Source organism: Pongo abelii, chromosome 16 (genome assembly GCF_028885655.2).
Source record: "Pongo abelii isolate AG06213 chromosome 16, NHGRI_mPonAbe1-v2.0_pri, whole genome shotgun sequence".
Classification (NCBI taxonomy): Eukaryota; Metazoa; Chordata; class Mammalia; order Primates; family Hominidae; genus Pongo; species Pongo abelii.
This window is the reverse complement of record NC_072001.2, coordinates 21,119,279-21,127,982: the sequence shown is the minus strand read 5'-3', so window position 1 is coordinate 21,127,982 and position 8,704 is coordinate 21,119,279. Positions and strand designations below refer to the sequence as shown.

The following is an 8,704-nucleotide window of genomic DNA, read 5'->3' as shown; positions in this document are numbered from 1 at the left end:
CCACACTGTATCGAAGGTATTTTTGTCTCAGTTGAAGCCATCCTAAAATTATATATTTAGTTCATACTATCTTCAATAGAATTGTTTTTACCGAGTTGCTTTTTGACATTATACATGAGCCTTTTGTAGTTCACAACCGAATTCATACACAAATGTTACTGAGTCTATTGCCCACCATGTTAGAGAGGTTTATGAGAGCTCAATGCAGAAATGCCTCTGAAGCGGGAAAATCTGTCATTTCTCTGCAGAAACTATTGTAGTTTTAACAGAATGAATGATGGAAAATAATAATATAGAAAATCATATGAAGGAGTATGGAAGATGGGGCACTATTAAAGTGATTATTTGATGGCAACAAGGATGAAAATGTGTCATTGAAATTCTTTAGGTTTCACATAGAAATTGCACCAGTTTATCCCAGCAGACATATTGTTTAGAAGTTTTTAAGAAAAGAAATTTCTGAATCATGGTTTACATTGTTTTAGGTCATGGGAACTAGTAAACATGTTTCACTATGCAGACTATTAGTCAACATTTAGATCATGCGTTTCAATAAAGAATGTCAAATTGTGAGAGGAGAATGAATAAATCTAATTGTTACAGTCACTCAGCTGACATGCTGAAGTGCCTGGAAAATTTCTCACATGAATAATGGGTGAAGAGTCAAAGAATGATTCGTTTGGGGAAAAGAAGATCTGCCGGGTTTTGGAAAGGGTATGTGTATGCATTTAGTATTGTTTAGTGTGATAGCTCTATGGTCCTGACCTTCACATATTTATTGGGCTGCCATGTGTTAGGTGGAAACACAAAACTGTCATTATTTTGTAGGACAGAAAAGGCTGAATACTGACAATTTCATAGGTTCCACCTAATAGAATAGGAAACAGAGTTATCTCTGAATTGTTTATCTAAGGTAGAATTTGGGGAAGTACTTAGAATTTATAAAAATTAAATTTTAGACTAAAATATATAGATATATCTAGAGTTGTTCAAAAATGAAAATAGAGCTGAAATTTCAAGTGCTATAATGGAGTTCATATAAGAATTCCATGCTTTATATTTGAGGTTGGATATGTGCTTTTTCTTTATCCCTTTCATTTATATGGATCTAATCTTCTATAATGTTTAAAACATTTTGATAGAGATGTTCTTTGGTGTTCTTTTTTCTCTTGATTTAAAGATCTGCTTTACAACCAAACAGTAAGATTAAACAAAACAAAACAATGCCCACGGCTTCATGGTCACTCTACGCATTTAGAAAGGCCTCGTGCATGACCTATTATGGTCATCTGGAAATTCTTTGTAATTTTTTATCAAAGGGCTCTACATTTTCACTTTGTACTGGGCCCTGAGAATTATGCACCCAATCCTCAATCCATGGTCTTCTTAAATTCACATGCGGATTAGAATTATAAAGGTACATTAATTCTAGGCCATCAAAGGCTAGCTTATAACTTTCAAATTACATTTGGGAATTGTTCTTATATAACAGCATTTATTGCTCCAAAGATCATTATGTAATAACTACTAAATAATCTATATGAATGTACATTTGGGAAACCATGAAAACTTTCTCAAAGAGCTCTGCTGTTTTAAGTAACAACCATGAAATATTTCCAAAGGCATAAATTAAAATAATTACAACAGAAAATCTGACAGACAAAAAGAAAATCTATGACAACATACCAATGCAATTTATTGAAAATAGATACACATGAAACAAAGAATAAAGAACAGCAGGAAAATGTGCCACTATTGTGGTTACAGCTTCGAGGCAACACATTAAAATGCCAACCAGACACAGGTGGCAACAGATGTATCTACCACCAAAAAATAAAGTTAAATTAAATCAAGTCAAAAATTTCAAATGAAGTAACTGTTCAACGAAAATGAAAAAGAATAAAAATCACATCTGCTTACATGGCAATGAAACATGAAAGATTCTGCTAAAAGTTTATGTTGAAAATTAAGATGGAGGTGATCTATGCACACTCATCCAAAAATAGAAAACAATGAATTAGTGGACCAATGCCAATGTTAATTTTGAAAACCTGAAAAAGAAGAAAATTAAAATATGGTTGATAGGTTCTCTACAATATAGCAAGAAAACTCTGCCCAAATTCTAAAGGATACAAAGTCTACTCAATTTAATAACAAATGGCACGTTTCTTTTTCTTAAAAACATATGCATAATCTGTGAGTGCATTTTCTACTTTAGGGACCATTTGAATTAAAATCCTTAAGTTCTTATGAATGTTTTAGAAATATGTACAGTAAATGAATAAAGCCCATAGTTATTTCAGGATAACATTTAAAATTATTTACTAAATGTTTAATATTAAAATAATAGTACATGCCGTCCAGTCATAATCAAAAAAGCCAAGGTGATTATGGAGTATTGAGGCTGAAAAGAGCTAGATCTAAATCAACCTATTCTGGACTTCACTGTCAGTGAAAAGAATTGAGAGGAAAATTTTCAAAAAATACTTATACTTGTGAGATTGGTGATGAGAAACAATCTGTGAAATATTGCCATTTCTCTGGAGTAAAAATTTTAAATGATTGATTAGCACGATGTCCCTTTCTCTTCACACTTACATCTTTCTGATTTTCTCCTCACATCTCAGGCATGCTGAGGCTATAATGTCTTTCCATCTACCTTAGGTTTACTATTTTAAAATTGATTTTTGATGTTGTGAACATGAATTGTGTATTAATACAGGAGAACGGGGTGTGTATTTCTGAAAGTCCAGAGTTGTAGGGGCAAAGAAGAGATTTCTGGAGTCCCCTGCGTGCCTGCTTACAGAGGTTTCCTTCCTGATATTGTCAACTTCCAGAATTCTTGCTCTGGCTCCATTTTAAAGCCCTGACCACAGTTAAGTGTCTTTTCCTGACCCTCATTTATACTACCATGAAGCTCCTTTGTAACATGAAATGTGCAATGTGACCAATTGTTGGCTGTCCAGACAAACATATGTTAGGACTTTTCACTCTGGCTTCATGCTGAAACATCATTCACATTTAGTAAAGGAAGGGGCACTCTGTTAAACTCACCACATTCTTTACTTTCTGGAGTCATATAGAGATATTCCACTAAGTCCTTTTGCTTGATCCCATAGAGACCATCCTATGAAAATTGAATTAATATGAAAGCAGGTAGAGTGAATATTCATTTAAGTCATTTACAACAACATCCAATAGTGTCTCCAAGTGGAACAGATATTTAGAGACCAGTTTGGCAGGAGATGGGATGGGGAAAAAGAGTGGCTGATGCATGCTGAGAAGTAGTAGGAACAATCTAGTTTTCAAAATATTGTTCTTCTTGTTAAGAGTCTGTTTCTCAGGTTAAACACAGTCAAGTGATCACTCAGTCGAGTCTAATAATTCAGTAACTGAGAACAGATGGAGAATACATGGATATGTGTCTGTGTGTACACTCACATGCAAAATCAGTTGCCCTGACTTTATCTTACATCAATCTATTTATTGATTTTGATAGGAAGAGTATGTATTTTAGATACCTCAAGAATATCTCCTGAAATACTTCCATATTCTTGCCTTTTGAAGAATCTTTTTAAAGGAAGAAAAATAATTATTAGCAAAGAATCCACATTCCCAGTGGCTCCATTTTCATCTCCTTAATCCAGTGTTAAAATTCATGGCTTGGGAAAACTGGGATGTTTACAATGCCTTTTTATACCATTCATCTATACCATTAGTTTTAATAGCCTGTTCACTTGAACAATTTCTAAGTATGTGGTAAAAGAAACTAAACTAAAATAATAATGCATTATATTTGAAAACATCAGTATCCTGTACACAAAACTTCCATAAGTAGTTCTTCCTAGATTGAAACTAGAACAAATCCATTTCCAAAAAATCTATATTTTTCTGAAGACAAAAAAAAATGTTGCTACAGATAATTGCCATGGGCTGCAAATATTCTAATTCATCCAATATTTCTCTCTTGTTGCATGTTGTATAGATAAATATAATGCATCAATATTAGGATAGCATATATTTTATTAAATGTTAATGCAGAATTCTAAATTTTCTAGCATTCACAGAAAAGCAAGCTGCTGATAATAAGTAGTATTTAAAGAGAAATCTTCTCTACTACAATGAATTGAGAAATCCAGGATATTAAGACCACAAAAATGATTGTTTAGATGATTTAATTATAGCACAACAGGCTTTTCTGCTGATAGTTATAATTATGTTTTAATAACCCAATCTCAACAAACATAACTACAGTACAAATGATGAGCACAAAAATCCATCTCATTTGTAGCTCAGACTAGTATTTCAAATGGAATTTCTCTATTAGTAATTTAGTCTGATTTTTATAATTCATTAGAATAAATCAATAACTGACTTAGAAATCACTTCTATGATTTTAAGTATTTTTCCCCAGAAACATTAACAATACCACAAGCATTAAAATGTTGAGAAATATTTGTATATGATGATGTCAGTGGATGTTCCTTTCCTCAGCTAATAAATTCTAGTATAAAGTTTTCAGATCTGTACACAAAAATGGATCATAAAAATATAATCATGGTAGAAACTATGTAGCAATTTTATGAATGTGGAGAAAGAGTTCAAATAGTACTTTTCTACTGTACTGTGTCCATGCAAAGCTTCATTCAAACAAACAAAAACAATACTGAATTCATTATGTTACAATCTTTCAGGACACTGCATTTGTTCACACTCTCCCCTATCTCCATCTCTAAGGGACAGATATAATTCCCCACTCCTTGACTTTGATCCTTGCTGTGTGACTTTGCTTAAGCCAAAGGGGTATCTTAGAGGATTTAAGGCAACAGAAGCCTGGCATGTTTTTGCACAGGCAGGTTGCACTCCTGACTTTCGCCATAACAATAAAATGCTTCAAGTACCCGGGAGGGCTGAGGAGGATAACAAATACATGGAACAGATCTGGACACCAGCTGCAGCTTCAAGCCAATGCTAGCCAAGCCCAGCCTAGATCAGCTGAACTGTGTCTGACCAGAGGTGCACGAACAAGAAAGGCAACGCCGTGGACCTGGGCCAGATGGGCAGCTTCTACATCGGCCTGGGTTCCCGCCTCCACTGCAACATCTTCTCCTACGACTACTCCGGCTACGGTGCCAGTTCCGGCAGGCCCTCCGAGACCAACCTCTACGCCGACATGGACGCCGCCTGGCAGGCCCTGCGCACCAGGTGAGGGCGGCCCTGGGGGGAGCTCAGCCTGGGCACACCCGAGAGGGGACCAGGTCGGCGGCCGGGGGGAGGGCCGGGCTTCCCTGGGAGGAAGGTGGGCGGCCCTGCAGGAGGGGAGCCACAGTGGACGCATGCGGCCAGAGAGCCGGACAGGTGAGCTCAGGCATGCAGGTGCAGCCTCCACACGGCTAAGGTGTGGCCAGGAGGTCCCCCCACACCCTGGCCTGTGGAGCCAGGCTCCCTGGGATCCCCTGGCCTGAGGACAGGAAGGGGCTGAGCTTGTCACAGGGGCGTGGACACCACGCGGCGGGAGGGGGTGGGTGGTGTCGGGGGGTCTGTGCACGTGTGGCTGGGGGCCCACGGGCCGAGGCAGCACTTGGGGCCAGGTGAGGCGAGGCTGCTGCATCGAGGTCCCGAGGCCTGGTCCATGAGGCCCTGCGGCTGTGGAGATTGGCCATCCCGGGGCAGGGCCTGCAGGTTCAGGTGCAGACCCCCAGCACACACCCGAGGTCTGGGCCAGCCTCGATTCCAGATCCAGCCCTCCTAATCATCCAGGTCCCCAGCCCTGCGCTTGCTTGGGCCCTTCTCTCGTGTTTGAGCACCGCCCGGGCCAGTGCTGCTCTGGACCAGAAGACCCGCGTGGGCCTCTGGAGGCCTTTCTTGCTCGCCACCCCCTGGGGCTGTGTCGTCCTGGCCCTGCCCAGCCCAGCTCAGTGGTCTGACCCGCTCCTGCAGGGGCCAGGCGCAGCTCTGAGAAGTCAGAGACCCTGGGGAGGTAGGGTCCTCATTGCCTTGGCGATATCCCAGGCAGTCCCTGCTGTGGGCCTGGGAGCTGGGTCCCCTGGCACCACCCTGGCTCTGGGGGGCTCCCGGCAGTGTGGGGCGCCGAAACCAAGCACCACTTCATGCAGCTTCCTCGGCCCCCTCCTGTCTCTACTTCCCGGGGCACTGGCAGAGTCACATCCACCATGGCCAGCTCTGAGCTCTGTCTGCTCCGCCATCTGTCCTGCTGCCGCTTTGTCCTGCAGGAACCTCGGCCCAGAGCCGTGAGGGGGAGGCCAGATCGCGCTCAGGGCCTCCACTGAGGATGTGTCTTGTTTGATTGTCTGAGTGGTGACATCCAGGTGGCAGCTGGGGCTCCTGCCTGGAGCAGGTGACAGGGCTGGGCTGGCTCAGCACACTACTGGCCTTGGCTGCCAGGGAGCAGGCCAGGGAGGCTGAGGCAGAGCTGGGGCCACAGGCACAAGCCAGGCAGCATCCTTTGGGCCATGGGTGAGCAGTGAGCTGTGGAGTGCTGCCAGGAGGCTGGGATTCCAGGCCAAGGAGGGGGACAGCCCTGCTGGTGGAGTCCGAATGCCAGGCAGACGGGACGCACACCTGCCCATGCTCCTGCCTCGCAGGAGGGCATCTGCCTAGGATCAGAGCCTGGAGCGTGTGGGAGAGTTCTGGGGTCGCGGCATCGACTGGGTGGCAAGTGGGTCCCGCATGGTTGGGACTGGGCACGAAGAGGCCTTGGGACTGGTGCTGGATCAGCTGGGCCAGGGGCCGCACACCAGTGACCTGGGGGTGGGGGTGGCCCTGGGTGGGAGCTGGTGGTGCTGAGGTGGCCGAGGACTTGTCCACTCCCAAGAGAAGGCGCTGGTGGGAGGAGGTGCTGCCCCCGCAGCCGCCACCCTCGATGCTGACCTGGGTTGGGCTGGCACCTCATTGGGCATGGGACTCCGAGAGTCCAAAATTGGGTGGAGACATCTGGGGACACAGCTGCCTGAATTCCTCATGGCCAAGGGGGTGGGCAAGGGCTGCAGGGAGGAAGAGTGTACCCTGCCCCGGCCAGTGCACCAGGAACGGCTTTCTAACCTGGGCAGGAAGGCGTGAAGCATTCAGGATGTGGGGGGGCACACAGTTCCCAGTGTGCGCCCAGGAGTGACCAGGAGAAGGAGAGGCGCCAGGGCTTCCCCTACCCTAGCCCGAGGGGGCTCCCTAGCCAGGATCCAGCAGATCCTGGCTAGGAAACGCCAGTGAACCATAGCGCCAGGGAACAGGACCAGGCCGCCGGCTCCGTGCACCGCTGCGGTGTTGGGGGACTGGGGGTGGCCCTTTGGACTGGTGTGGAGCCTGGGACTGACCCACTGACTTGGCTGAGCAGGGAGACTGGAGAGTCGCATCCGGAGCTGGGCCCGGGGACGCCCGCTGGCGGGAGGGGTGCGCGCGAGTCGGAGGCCGCGGCTGACCCTGCTCCGGTGCCGCCAGGTACCGCATCAGCCCGGACAGCATCATCCTGTACCGGCAGAGCATCGGCACAGCGCCCACGGTGGACCTGGCCTCGCGCTACGAGTCCGCCGCGGTGGTGCTGCACTCGCCGCTCACCTTGGACCTGAGCGTCGCCTTCCTGACACCAAGAAGACCTACTGCTTCGACGCCTTCCCCAAGTGAGCAGGCTGGGGCGGGGACAGGGGCGGTGACGGGGATGGGGTCGGGGATGGGGGCGGTGCCCGGGCCGGGCGAGGTCTCACCCGCCCCACGCCCCTCCCGCAGAATCCAGAAGGTGTCCGAGATCACGTCGCCCGTGCTCATCATCCACGGCACGAAAGACGAGGTGATCGACTTCTCGCACGGGCTGGCGCTCTACCAGCGCTGCCCCAAGGCGGTGGAGCCGCTGTGGGTGGAGAGCGCCAGGCACAAAGACATCCAGCTCTACAGCCAGTACCCGGAGCGCCTGCGCCGCTTCATCTCCCAGGAGCTGCCCAGCCAGAGCGCCTAGCGGCCGCCGGGGCCCCAACCGGCCGGACCTCAGCAATGAGGCGGCCCCCGGACCTCATCCCGCACCGGCCTCCCAGGGGCTGCATGTGGACCCCCGGGTGGCCCGGGGACCCCGCCCCGACCCAGGGGCCGTGGACGATGTACAGGCAAGAGAGCTACGCACTCCTTTCCTTTCGGAAGTAAGAAGAAAAATCGTGAAAACGGAAATTAAAGATTTAAATTTTTTTTTACAAACACAATGTTTATTAATATACCCCAAAGTTTTTTTTTTTTTTTTTTTTTTTGAGACGGAGTCTCACTCTGTCGCCCAGGCTGGAGTGCAGTGGCGCGATCTCAGCTTACTGCAGCCTCCGTCTCCCAGGTTCAAGCGATTCTCCTGTCTCAGCCTCCCGAGTAGCTGGGACTACAGGCGCGTGCCACCGTGCCCGGCTAATGTTTTGTATTTTTAGTAGTTATGGGGTTTCACCGTGTTAGCCAGGATGGTCTCCATTTCCCAACCTCGTGATCCGCCCGCCTCGGCCTCCCAAAGTGCCGGGATTACAGGCGTGAATCCACCGTGCCCGGCCGTTTTGCACAGATTTTTTAACGCAAAATCATGGTGGCAATGGGTAATGGCTACCAAGGTGCCCTCGTTCAACAATCCTCTTATTCAGTCATCACATCTACTATGTGTAAGCCATAATATCTTCTAAAATGAATTATAACTATATTCTAATTGTTATTTCACTAAGTAATCTCT

General features: G+C 46.4%; 1 pseudogene; it reads left to right on the top strand.

Annotated features, from left to right (window-relative positions):
• The first annotated feature begins 651 nt into the window (after window positions 1-651).
• On the top strand, window positions 652-8,008 carry LOC129050003 (alpha/beta hydrolase domain-containing protein 17A-like; annotated as a pseudogene).
• Window positions 8,009-8,704: the final 696 nt, after the last annotated feature.